The 14959-nt window shown below is 36.4% G+C and overlaps 1 protein-coding gene and 1 non-coding gene across 12 annotated transcripts in view; one reads left to right on the plus strand and one right to left on the minus strand.

Annotated features, from left to right (window-relative positions):
- DLG1 (discs large MAGUK scaffold protein 1) overlaps window positions 1-14959 on the minus strand; it is a 273463-nt gene that overhangs the window by 225803 nt on the left and 32701 nt on the right. The window lies entirely within an intron of this gene.
- Window positions 4934-5040, plus strand: LOC129645094 (U6 spliceosomal RNA). The gene has a single exon (XR_008711184.1). It is a non-coding gene; the product is annotated as a U6 spliceosomal RNA (small nuclear RNA).

The raw sequence follows: 14959 nt of genomic DNA on the forward strand, positions 1-14959 counted from the left end.
CAGAAGTAAATTTCATCATTGGCCAACACATCCTTTCCTCCAAGCAGAACAGGTATCTTGGGAATTACCTACTCAGACACTGAGAGTATCTACTTTTTCCCATACACCCCACAATCGTTTGCTCTCAAGACAAAAAAGTAAAGCCCACTCATGGGTCATGATTCCTTAAACAAAGTTTACCATTTTAGAAAGAATACTGAAAACATTATAGGTAATATCTAACTACTGACTAAGCACTACAGACGGCAAAGCATCTGCCTACATAATGTGGGAGACCCGGGTTTGATCCCTGGGTCGGGAAGATCTTCTGGAGAAGGAAATGGCAACCCACTCCAGTACTTTTGCCTGGAAAATCCCATGGACAGAGGAGCCTGATAGGTTACAGTCTATGGGGTCGCAAAGAGTCGGACACAACTGAGCAACTAAACTTTCTTTCTGTGAGGGAAAATAAAGGGCTTTGTGAAACACTTTAGCTAGTTTCTCCCTTAGGGTTCTGTGTAATTTTTATTATCTATTAGTATACCCTATAGAGAGAAGGCATTCCTAAGTTTGGCAGACCTCATGACAGTGGAGATTGAAAATCACTATATCAAGAGTCAGAAACAGTGCTTCAGCCCATTAACAGAACTGAAACTGTGTAACTTTAAGTAGTCACTGCTATTGCTATTGTTAAGTCACTTCAGTCGTGTCTGACTCTGTGCGACCCCATAGACGGCAGCCCACCAGGCTCCCCCGTCCCCGGGATTCTCCAGGCAAGAACACTGGAGTGGGTTGCCATTTCCTTCTCCAATGCATCAAAGTGAAAAGTGAAAGTGAAGTTGCTCAGTCGTGTCCGACTCTTAGCGACCCCATGGACTGCAGTGCACCAGGCTCCTCCATCCACGGGATTTTCCAGGCACGAGTACTGGAGTGGGTTGCATTCTTAAGCAAATTCAGATGAAACTTCAAACTGACTCAATTAACATATAAATATTTAACAACATATTATTAAAAATATATCTAAAATACTGTTTTATTCTACTCACATTCAGAAAACAATTTTGGTCAAACTTCACATTCACCTTAAATGTTAGGGTCATGATTATAACTACAACCACTTTTTAAATTAATTCTTCATTTTGCTCAATTTCACTTCCATCTAAGTTGTTTAGATACAGCACTTTTAATCCATGTATTAATATATCACTTTACATATCTCAAATCACTGTTAGTACCTATTCACATAGATACTAATTGATTTTCCCTATTTGTTTTCTCAGTATATATTATAACCTCTATAATATAACCACTTATTATATTATTCTTTAGTATACTTTTTAATTTTCAAAAAAAGCTTACATATACTATCCAATGCCTGAAGTTTTTAAGGTCATACTCAGGAATGATTATTTAATCTGTGTTAACTTCTACACTCACTGCATCTTTTACAAACATCCAAACTGACAGTGATTAAGGACATTTCAAGTCAATATATTCTTCTTATTTTTTTTTTAATTTTATTTTATTTTTAAACTTTACATAACTGTATTAGTTTTGCCAAATATCAAAATGAATCCGCCACAGGATTCTTATATTCATATATTCTTCTTAAATAGTCATTTGCTGTGCAAAATATTGATAACTTACAACTTTATAAATTATAAACTTACAACTTTAAAAATTTATAATATTGATAATATTGATAATTGTAATATGAGCAACCTTAGAGGTTTCAAATACAAGCCTTTGGGATGGCAACACCTCACCTAATATTCAGGCACAAAAGATATTTAACAGTATTTTAGAAAATCAATAGCTGTCTATATAGGCAATTGTTTCCAACCATAATAGAGTAACAGAGAACAGTTTAACTCTCCTACCTTAAAACAACTAAAAAATAGGACAAATAAGGAATAATGATTTTCAGATGCTGAACAAAATCCCATAAATGCCCAGAAACTGCCTGGAAAAAGTTTCCACACTGCAGCAGAAGGATGGGGAAACTAAACAAAGTCCAGCAATCTAAGATGAGGAGCCCGAGTTTAGAATTCAGGAAGGTCAAGGTGTCTAAAATTCACAGGTAAGAGTACCAGAGAGAAGAGGTGCATAGCATGAGATCCACAGATCTGCAGAGTTCTTCTTAAGTCTTTATTATACCCATTAGTCATATATATAAGGAAACTTGAGGCTGAGGAAAGAACCCTAGGGGGAACAATCCCAGAACTCATAAAGGGCTAAGAAGAATGGAAAAACTCGTAATATACAGGCTCTGGGTGGTGTACTCAGAAGAGTACTGGGACAAAATTAACCCTATACTGAAGGGTGCTTGGTCCCACTAAAAAAAGACTGAATGCAAGTTTCAAAAGGAGCAAGCTCTTTCCAAGTAATTTAACTGTATCTCAAACCAAATCTCAAGAATATTTAAGAGAACACAAAAATGCTGAGGACCTGAAAAGGTAAAATTTATAACATCTGCCAAATCTAATTTAAAAAATTATCAGGTATACAAAGAAGAGGTAAATATAACCTGGAGAGGAGAAAAGGCCATCAACAAAAAGAACCCAGACCTGCAGAAACAAGACTAACAGACACGAAGACAAATTTATGGTTTCCAAAAGGGAGTGAAGAGGGGGAGAGGGACAAATTAGGGATATGGGATTAACAAACTACTAAACATAAAACAGGTAAGTAACAAGGATTTACCTGTATAGCACAGGAAAGCATACCCAGTATCTTATAATAACCTATAATAAAGTATAATCTGCAAAAAGAAAAAAGAATCACTATGCTGCACACCTGAAACACAATATCATAAATCAACTATACTTCAATAAAAACAAACAAATAAAAATCCAAACGACAGATGACAGAATTAGCACTCAAAGATATTTTAAAATTATTATAAACCTATCCCATATGTTCATGAATACAGAGGAAAGCATGAACATCTTAGTATATGTGCTGCCAAAGCGAGTACATGCATGAAAATCTTAATGAGACATGGAAAATAAAAAAGGAATCAAATTAAACTTCTAGAGATAAAAATTCAAATGCCTTAAAAAAAACTGATTAAATGAGATTAACACTTCAGAAAATTAATGAAGTGAAAACGTAACAGAAACTATCCAAAATACAACACATAGAGGAAAAAAGACTAAAAAAAAATGAATCACATCAATGAGCTATGGGACAAATTCAATCAATCCAATAAACGCCTGTTTATACAGTCCCTAGGAAAAAAAAAAAAAAAAAAAGAGAGGGTAACAGAAAAAAATATTATTGAAATAATAGATAAAAACTTTCCATTATTTGGCAAAAACTATAAACACAGATCCAAGAAACTCCACAAATCCCAAAGACATGAAGTAAATTGTACAGTGGAAAGTGTAAAGGAATGGCAAGCATCAAACTCAGGACAGTGATTCATTCTGGGGGATGAAGCAGAGAAGGTAATCAGGATGGAAAATAAAAGATCGTCAACTATATAACATTTCCTTTTCTTAAGCTAGGTAACAGGTACATGTATGCATGCGTCAGTTGCCCAGTTGTGTCCTACTCTTTGGGACCCCACTGACTGTAGCCTGCCAGGCTCCTCTGTCCATGGGAATTTTCAGGCAAGAATACTGGAGTGGGTTGCCATTTTCCTCCTCCAGGGGAGCTTTCCAAACTAAGGATTGAACCTGTGTCTCCTGTGTCTCCTGCATTGCAGGCGGATTCTTTACCTGCTGAACCATCATAAAAATCCCTAGATAACAGGTACATGGAGATTCAAAATAGTCTCTTCAGATTTCTGTGTAACTATAATCTTTTTTTTCTAGTAACACACAAAAAGAAGATAATCAACAAGACAGTTGCCAAGAAGACAAAAAATTTTCAAAAACAGACTGTAGCAAACACCACCAAAAGAAATCAAGGAAGGTAAAAAATCCACCTGCCAATTCGGGAGACGTGGTTTCAATTCCAGGATCAGGAAGATCCCCTGCAGAAGGAAATGGCAACCACTCCAATTCTTGCCGGGAAAATCTCATAGACAGAAGAGCCTGGCAGGTTACAGTCCATGGGATCACAGAGTTAGACACAACTCAGTGACTGAGCAAGGGCAAAGGGCTAGTGACACTGAAGAGGGATTTTATGTTCTTTATCCTTTGCTACACTGATAAATTACTGAGTATGCAACATTTTAATAAAAACAGTAAGATTATTTTATTAATCTACCATTTACTGAGAACTTCATTTTATGTCAGACTCTGATTTAAGTTTTACATAAATTATTCTACTTCATACACTCTCTTACAGATGGTGGTAGTGGTAAAGAATCCACCTTCCAATGCAGGAAATGCCAGAGCGGTGGGTTAGATCCCTGGGTTGGGAAGATCCCTTGTAGTAGGAAATGGCAACCCACTCCAGTGTTCTTGCCTGGAAAATTCCATGGGCAGAGGAGCCTGGTGTGCTATAGTACACAGGGTCGCAAAGAGTCAGACATGACTGAGCATGCTCACACCACCACCATCCCATCTCATACATAAAAGCACCAAAGGAAGGGAGTTCTGTTTTCACCTTCACTTTATAGATGAAGAAACTAAAAACAGTTAGGCAATCTGCCCTGTATTTACAATGTAATGCAACAGATCTAAACACAGACATAAAAGAAAATTCTTACGGAACGATACACAGTTCTCATTTTAAATATATATAAGAGCTAAATAATATACTATATACTTATTAACATACAGAATTGGTTGAATAAATATATATCATGTTGAAAGTGGTTGTCTCAATGAAAGAATATTTTAAAAAGGACTGACTTTCAACAATGTATACCTCTCTGTACATATATGTTTTAAGATATGCCTGAATTATCTTTGTAATCAGAGGTTTTTTTTTTTTTAAGTAAATAACTGAAAAAGAAAGATAGCAATTCCTGTGGGAAAGAAGCATCAGAAGCCAGGTTACAGTGCTGGCTTCAGCAGCACATATACTAAAATTGGAACCATACAGAGAAGATGAGCATGGCCCCCGCACAAGTATGACATGCAAATTCATGAAGCCGTCCATATTTTTATACCTATGGCTGATTCATGTTGATGTATGGCAGAAATCAACACAATATTGTAAAGCAATTATCCTTCAATTAAAAATAATTTTTTTTTAAAGAAGCCAATTACAGAATATTGGGAATAAGAAGGAAAGAATGGAAAAATATATACTACTTTTTTTTCAAGAAACTTAACTAGGAAGAGAAGCAATACTACAGGGTCCTACTGAGAAGAACTTTTCCTATTTGTTTTCTTTTAACGGAATCTTTGAACGTATTTATAGGGTAAACGGAAGAAGGAAACAAAGGTCCAAGAGAGGATAAGGTTATAGAGATTACATGAGTGGAGAGAATGAGATTTCAAAAGATAAAAAGATCAACAGTGCAATAGAAGCTTTCAATATTTATCTGAGACAGTGACTTTCACATAACTGAAAACATATTTCTATAAAGTTGGAAATTTCTGTGGTGAGCATGTATTACTTTGGTAATCCAAACAAATGGGGAGGGTTATTTTAAATATCCACACACTTTACTGGGAAAAATTATATATGCATTTTATTCCAACTCAAAATCCCCACATTTTTCACATTTGGAGAAACACAAAGGGGAGCTTGTTTAAGAGCATATGAGGTGATAGTAATGCTCTAATACTGAAGATGGTAACAGATGCAGATATGGATAACAAAATTATTTAAATGAGTTACTGAAAATGTCTTATAATCAAAACTCATAATTTAAAACTGGGGATGCCTTCTTGCAGAGCATGAATCTTTAACTATTGTGGTACACTTAAGCTTTAACAGATTTTTATTTTCTTAGTAACTATAATATTTTGCCAAGTTTTCTCCTAGATTAACAGCTTGGCATAATATGGCAGTTGTTCCACTTCTCTCATAGCATTTCATTATATTTCACTTCCATTTCAAAGTTATTATTTTAGTGGTATATCCTTTGGTTCTAGAACTGGCATCTACCATTTAAACACTGAAATAAGACTGTCATAGATATAAACATAAGAATATAAAAATTACATAACAGTGAATATAAAATAACAGCATAGTGGTCATCAAAATCACCTGCAGAAACATATAATGCACACGTCACTTAGTACACACACCTGTCAGCTTTGGTCTTGATGAAACTTTTCAATTACAGGGTCTCTAAGGGTTGTGCCGGAGAAGGCAATGGCACCCCACTCCAGTACTCTTGCCTGGAAAATTCCATGGATGGAGGAGCCTGGTAGGCTGCAGTCCATGGGGTCGCTAAGAGTCGGGCACGACTGAGCGACTTCCCTTTCACTTTTCACTTTCATGCATTGGAGAAGGAAATGGCAACCCACTCCAGTGTTCTTGCCTGGAGAATTCCAGGGACGGGGGAATCTGGTGGGCTGCCATCTATGGGGTCGCACAGAGTCGGACACGACTGAAGCAACTTAGCAGCAGCAGCAGCAGCAAGGGTTGTGCATTATTTCAAGTTTTATACACTCACACCACTTAAAAACTGGAATTAAATGAGACAGCACGGTAAATCTGGTGGCAGAGAGAGGGAGTTCAAACTAGTGTCTGCAGGATGTAATGAGAGAGAGAGACATTCTGCTAGAAAAACAGAATATTAGTTAACAAGGATAAAAACCTTGAGGACACTGATGAAGGACAGAGGAAAACAAGCTGAGCACCAATACATATGATTATCAACTACTCTGAAGGCAGGAATTCAAATATGTGAAAAAATTATGAAGTTGTGCTATAAAATTTGGTTAGCTGTCTTCCAAAGCACATAGTAAGAACTGAAATGGAGGTGTGCATTACGGATATAGAGTTACGGGATAGATGGCACCAAATATAAGTACTGAATTTGAATATGGACTGACAATAGCACTATTGCAGATACTACCATTGTATCAACTTTAAATATTTTTAGTCTGCTAATTGTACACTAGATGTTTTTAGGAAAAGTCATATAAACTCCTTTTTCACTGGAGAACTGTGCTGAGGTATTTAAGGCTAAAGATCATGTCTGCAATTTGCTCTCAAATGGGTGAGCAAGAATAAATTTTAAAAGTGTGTGTACATGTGTACAGGGAGCAAGCAAATGTGACAAAATGGTAACTTTACTATTCTTGTAATTTTCCTGTAGATGTACGTTTTTTCAAAAGAATAATAATTTTTAAAAGAGAAATTGAAAGAGTCCAAAATAACAGTAAAATATAAGTCCTATAAGAAAACTACAAAGTGCTATGGGCATTCAGAAGGGATTTGTCTCAGAGAAAAGATGAGTGAAGATCTCACATGGACGGTTGCTGAGTTGGGTTATGTAAGACGGATAAAGTACAGACATTTCAACTGGAATATACATACCAAACCACTTTCAGAAACCATTGCTGCTTTCCTAAGTAATTTCACTTTCCTATGTTAAAAGTGAAAAGTGACAGTGTCAGTCGTCATTCAGTTGTGTTCAACTCGGTGATCCAATGGACTACAGCCAGCCAGGCTCCTCTGTCCATGGAATTCTCCAAGAATACTGGAGTGTGTTGCCATTCCTATGTTAACTACATCCTATGTTTTTTCTACAAACTAGCCTGTTATGTTTCTGTCTCTATTAAAATTACTTTTGTTGTTCAGTCACTCAGTTGTGTCTGACTCTTTGTGACCCCAAAGACTGCAGCATGCGAGGCCTCCTTGTCCTTCACCATCTCCCAGAGTTTGCTCAAACTCATGCCCATTGAGTTGGTGATGCCATCCAACCATCTCATCCTCTGTCGTCCCCTTCTCCTCCTGCCTTCAGTCTTTCCCAGCATCAGGGTTTTTTCCAATGAGTCAGCTCTTTGCATCAGGTGGCCAAAGTACTGGAGTTTCAGCTTCAGATTCAGTTCGGTTCAGTCGCTCAGTCATGTCTGACTCTTTGAGACCCCTTGGACTACATTATGCCAGGCTTCCCTGTCCATCACCAACTTCCAGAACCTACTCAAACTCATCTCCATCGAATAGGTGATGCCATCCAACCATCTCATCCTATGTCATCCCTTTCTCCTCCTGCCTTCAATCTTGCCCAGCATCAGGGTCTTTTCTAATGAGTCTGTTCTTTGCATCAGGTGGTCAAAGTATTAAAGTTTCAGCTTCAGCATCAGTCCTTCCAATGAATATTCAGGACTGATTTCCTTCAGGATGGACTGGTTGGATCTCCTTGCAGTCCAAGGGACTCTCAAGAGTCTTCTCCAACACCACAGTTCAAAAGCATCAATTCTTCAACGCTCAGCCTTCTTTCTGGTCCAACTCTCACATCCATACATGACTACTGGAAAAACCATAGCTTTGATTAGACAAACCTTTGCTAGCAAAGTAATGTCTCTGCTTTTAAAAACACTGTCTAGGTTCGTCATAGCTTTTTTTCCAAGGAGCAAGTGTCTTTTAATTTCATGGCTGCAGTCACCAACTGCAGTGATTTTGGAGCCCAAGAAAATAAGGTCTGTCACTGTTTCCCCTTCTATTTGCTATGAAGTGATGAGACTGTATGCCATGATCTTCATTTTTTGAATGTTTGAGTTTTAAGCCAGCTTTTTCACTCTCCTCTTTCATTTTCATCAAGAGGCTCTTTAGTTCCTCTTCACTTTCAACCATAAGGGTGGTATCATTATTGGTATTTCTCCTGGCAATCTTGATTTCAGCTTGTGCTTCATCCAGCCCAACATTTTGCATGCACAGAAGTTAAACAAGCAGGGTGACAATATACAGCTTTGACATACTACTTTCCCAATTTTAAATCAGTCTGTTGTTACATGTCCAGTTCTAACTGGAGCTTCTTGACCTGCATACAGGTTTTGCAGGAGGCAGGGAAGGTGGTCTGGTACTCCCATCTCTAAGAATTTTCCATAGTTTGTTGTGATCCACATAGTCAAAGGCTTTAACGTAGTCAATGAAACAGAAGTAGATGTTTTTCTGTAATCCTCTTGCTTTTTCTATGATCCAGTGGATGATGGCAATTTCGTTCTTCTGCCTTTTTTAAACCCAGCTTGTAAATTCAAATTACTAATTTTTCTCTTATTTTATTAATTATAGTGTGGCATTTTCATTGTCTAGGTAACAAATCCAATTACTAAGCAAGTTTATTAAATTAAGTCAGAGAAAAATATCTGCCTTAAAGTCTGAAATTTTAAGTTCTAATCTCAGTTTTTCCAAATGATAATATTGTAAGTTTGGGCAGTCACAACATCCCTGAATTACAGTTTGCTGAATTTTAAAGTGAGTATCAGCTCTAAGTACTAAAGACCAAAATCTGACTTAACTCATATATATTAGGAGATTACTAATAGGCAAGAATCCATAATCCTATAACATCTCAAAATATAATAATGTATGTGAAGGGGCCCTTTAAAACTATACAAGTTGAAAATAAGATTTTTATAATGCTTTCCTATGGAACATGTGAACATTTTTTTTAAGAAAGGAAGAAAGAACACAATGTACCAGTTTAAAAATTAATACTATAATATGTTTAGACCAGTAATGTTTCTCAAATTTTATATTACTAATTCTGATGCAAAAGACTAAAGATAAGGCTCTGTCACCTGCCTCTTTACTCTTACATACCAAAGATAATACTGCAAAGAAAAGGCATTCAGAAGGAACAGAAAAACAGAAGTCACTATTCCAACTGATTCTAGTTCTGGGGCAGTGAAAATTCAAAATAAACTTGGGAAAACTGTGCCAGCATGCAAGAACATACTCAAAGACAAATGTATGAATGTCAAAAGGACATGGAGGGATCCCTTCAAGAGATCCTCCACATCTGGAGTAATCTGAGTATCCAAAGAGTAATAGCTGAAATCTGTATGCAGGTCAAGAACTGGACATGGAACAACAGACTGGTTCCGAATCCGGAAAGGAGTACATCAAGGCAGTATACTGTCACTCTGCTTATTTAACTTATATGCAGAGTACATCATGAGAAACGCTGGGCTGGAGAAAGCACAAGATGGAATCAAGATTGCCAGGAGAAATATCAATAAACTCAGATATGCAGATGACACCACCTTTATGGCAGAAAGTGAAGAGCTAAAGAGCCTCTTGATGAAAGTGAAAGAGGAGAGTGAAAAAGTTGGCTTAAAGCTCAACATTCAGAAAACTAAGATCATGGCATCCAGTTCCATCACTTCATGGCAAATAGATAGGGAAACAATGGAAACAGTGAGAGACTTTATTTTAGGGGGCTCCAAAATCACTGCAGATAGTGACTGCAGCCATGAAATTAAAAGAGGCTTGTTCCTTGGAAGAAAAGCTAAGACCAACCTAGACATCATATTAAAAAGCAAAAACACTGCTTTACCACCAAAGGTCCATCTAGTCAAAGCTATGGTTTTTCCAGTGGTCATGTATGGATGTGAGAGTTGGACTATAAAGAAAGCTGAGCGCCGAAGAATTGATGCTTTTGAACTGTGGTGTTGGAGAAGACTCTTGAGAGTCCCTTGGACTGCAAGGAGATCCAACCAGTCCATCCTAAAGGAAATCAGTCCTGAATATTCATTGGAAGGACTGATGCTGAAGCTGAAACTCCAGTACTTTGGCCAGTTGATGTGATGACTCACTGGAAAGACTCTGATGCTGGGAGGGATTGAAGGAGGGAGGAGAAGAGGACGACAGAGGATAAGATGGCTGGATGGCATCACCAACGCGATGAACATGAGTTTTAGTGAACTCCAGGAGTTGGTGATGGACAGGGAGGCCTGGCATGCTGCAGTCCATGGGGTGGCAAAGAGTCAGACATGACTGAGTGACTGAACTGAACTGACTGAACCGAATAACTGAGATAGACTGTAAACACTAAATAAGTAACATCCTTCAGGCCATAGTGATAGTTGTTTTGTTTTCTTTTTATAGTGAAAATTTTATTCAGAAGAGCAAGAATAAAGTGTGGGTGTAGGGCTATTTAGTCACCTTTGCAGGGGACCATCACATAAACTACTCTAAAAACTGGTCATTAAAAGAAAATATAAGCTTTACCCTATCTTTTTAGGAGAAAGTTTCAACCCTAGCTGATGGGGTTAAGTACTTTTTACAGAAGAACACCAACTAATAAATACAAATGGAATGATAAAATTAGAAAGGATAATCAACACATTTTGAAACTTCTAATGGAATTAAGTGATGTAGGCAAAGATCATTAATGGGCGAATCAAGGTAAATATTCACTCAATACAAGGTGCTAAATTGCTACCCCCAAAGATACTTAATAACTACAAAAAGAAAATCATAACTGTACAAGGAGGATCTGGAGGTCACCACCTCTAAGTAATCATACTTAATCATCACAAGTGCAACAACCTGATATCGTATGCTTCCTGCTGTGATGCAATCTAAAGTACTATATATCATTATGAAGTCTGCTTACCAAAAATGAGTCTAATCAACCTTGACATCTAACTTCTGTTATCAGAAATGTAAGACTTATTGAAATGACTTAACATGAAAACACAGATTGCTAAACAAATACACACTATGTATTATACTGCAAGACAACTGGCATGGTCTCTTCAAAAAGTCATTTAAAGGGGTTAAAAAAGATGGGGAGGCCATTCCTCTAGATTTTAAGCGAGTAAAGACAATGTACCAGGTTTGGTATGTGCCCTCCTGACTCACTGCATTGCCTGCCCCCAGACCACATCTGCTTTTCATCCTGAGCCGCCCTGGCAACACAGTTCACCCTCTCACCTTCTTACTTGCAGCTTTCCTGTAAAATCAAATACCATATCCCCCGCACCCACAAATCCACAACTCTGAAGTACAGGAGAACTGATGGTCACCAGAAGCCAGAAGATAAATTCTCTATAGCTTCTCAGAGATGCTATACCCAAGATTCAGCAATCAGTCACACTTAGTGGCAGGAAGCATCCTTGTTATTAGTTTTTCCTTATTTCCAGATTATTCACCTTTTCCCTTACTTGTGCTCCCTAGGAGTGAATGAACTCTCTAAATAAAGTACCTAATAAAGCATTAGCTCTCTGCCTCAAGTTCTGTTATCAAGGAAATTCAGATAAAAATTGACAATGATTAAATTCAGTACATGAATCTTAACTGTCTTTTTAAAAGTCCTAAAAGATAGATCAGAATCAATTGTGGATTGGAGAGATAATTTAATAATATTTATTAACTTTCTTAGGTGTGATAATAGTTGTAAGGTTACACAGGAGAATGTTTGACTTTGGGAGATATATGAAGTTTTTACAAGGTAAGGGCATGATGTCTATGCCTGATTTTCAAATAGATTCCCCAAATACACATACAGAGAAAAGGCAAATGTTATAAAATATTAGTAAATGTTGACTCTACATGAATGTTTGTTGGTCTATTCTTTTCATTTTACAAAATATCTCATAATTCAGTCACTTAGCAACTCCATTATCACATATATCCATCCTTAACTGTATTACTGAAACAGATTCCTAACAGATCTCCTGCTCTACCCTTACTACAGTGAATTTTCAACAAAACATCCTGGATGACCCTTTTAAAGGTTAGGTTAAACGATGCCACTCCTCTGCTCCAAAACTTTGCAAATGCTTCACATGATGTGCCCCTGTCTTACACTCTGACCTCATCTCCCACTGCTTCTTACTCACTCTGCTCTAGCCCCACTGGCCATACTGCTATTTCTCATATATTCCAGCCTTCTTCTTGCCTTGGTCTTTATACTGGTTATCCTTCAAACAGTTGGATTAACTTCCAATTCTTTACACAAGTATCACCTCAATCAGGCCTATCATAAATACCCTATTTAAAATTGCAGAGCATCTCCCACACACACAATCTGGCATCCCTGTTCCTCTTAATCCCCTACTCTTTCATTCTTCTTATCACTTATCACCTTCTAACCTACTAGATAAATGCATGATATACAATAGGTACTCAGTATCTGTTGACTAAAGGAACTGACATTCAAAATAAAATGACCAGTAACAAAAGAAGAAAAGAATTCTAAAGGATGAGTGGAGAAACAGGCAGTGGCCAAACAATTTGGGATTTCTGAGTCTCATGAGGGATTTTCTACTTCATTCTGAGAGGAATGGAAATCTAATGAAAGGTAATGACATAATTTGCATTTTATAAAGATAATCCTGTAAATAAATGGTCATAAATTCAAAAAGGTAAAGTGTGAATACAGACAGGCCAAGAATCTAGGCAAAAAATGAGGATGGTTTAGACTAGAGTGGCAAGAATGAGACATACTGGAATGCTGATTCATGTGAAACTTTGCAAATTGCAGCACAAATTAGATGTAAATGTGAAAACCAAAATAAAAGCCTCTAACAAATAATATAGTAGAATATCTTTATGACCTAAGAGTTGGAAAACAATTCAAAAGGCACAAAAAGCATTAAGCATAAATTGAACTATATAAAAGAAATCTTGATTATTAAAAGATTGTACTTGATAATTAAAAGATTAAAAAGAATGCTTCAGAGAGGGGGGAAAAAAATACATATTATACATATACCTGACAAAGGAATCATTCCAGATAGAGACCTCCTACAAATCAATAAGATAGAAAACATAACTCAGGAAAAATTGTTAAAAACTTGAACACTTCAAAAAAGATAGCAAAATGAATAGTAAACATATGAAAAGGTGTTTGTTAATCTTGTTAATGAAGAAGTGCAAATACAACTATGAAGTACCGGTACACACCTACCAGAATGGATGAAATTATTAATAAAAAGACTAATAACAAGTGTTGACCATTACATGAAAAATGAAACTTACACATACTAGTAGCAATTATATTAATAAAAACAGGTATAATCATTTTGCAAAGCTGTTTCCATTATGTACTAAACCTAAACATATCATTTTCACAATTGGGTATATAAGCAACAGAAACGCATACACAGGTGCCCAAAAAATACACACAGTTCTGCTGTGTTATTCTAAAAATATAAATTTGTTCCAATGCAACTGATGTATTAGGGAACAATATGATCAAAGTACAAATTTCACATTTGCTTATGCACAATCCAATCTATGAGAAAACACTAGGTAAGGACAGAAAAGTGAACCCAGATGGAAAAAGACACATAGGAATACATAAAATGTTCATATTTCAGGCTTTAGTTAGAATGTTATGAGTCACACTGGTGGTGTAACTTCTCTACTTTCAGATCAATCTCCCCACCAGCACTTCACAATAACTAACAAGCCTCAACCAGGACACACACTCCCATATCAAGCAAGATTTTTTTTCATGGTAAAATGTCATATATATTGTAATTTATGCATTTCTTAATCATTTAACATTTGCAAACTGTGCTGTCATTTTCATTAGGCCCTTAGCTTTGGTATATGTGGCACCTTTAAGTTTTGAGTCCTCCATTTTCTAAACATATAAGCCCTGTGATTTTTATTGTGATATAAGCCCTGTGATATTTATTATACCATACCTTTGCAAAGTATGGTAATTTTTAAGAAGTTAAACACTGTGCTATGGCAGATATAACCATAAAAGAATATTCAAAGCAGCACTAACCCAAAACTAGGAACAAGTCAAATATTCATCATCAACAGAATGGATAAATACAGTGTGGTTATATCATAAAATGGAATATTAAACAGCAGTAATAAAGGAAAAACTTCAAATTATGAATGAAATTCACACCTGAAAAAAAGCTAGATACAAGAAGTTAGAGTACATACTATATGACTTAATATATACTTTTAAAAGAGGCAAAACTGATCTATGGTGTTGGAAATTAAGATAGCCCTTTGAGAAAAGGGGAGTAGCTGGTGAACAAAAAAGGTGAGAGGGAGATTTGGGGGTACTGGTATATTTCTTTTTTTAAATTTAAATATAAAGGATATACTATAAAATTCACCAAATTCTAAAGTGCACAATTCAGTGGTTTTTCGTATATTCATGGAGTTTTGCAACCATTATCACTGTCTAATTCCAGAACCC

This window comes from Bubalus kerabau, chromosome 2 (genome assembly GCF_029407905.1).
Source record: "Bubalus kerabau isolate K-KA32 ecotype Philippines breed swamp buffalo chromosome 2, PCC_UOA_SB_1v2, whole genome shotgun sequence".
NCBI lineage: Eukaryota > Metazoa > Chordata > Mammalia > Artiodactyla > Bovidae > Bubalus > Bubalus kerabau.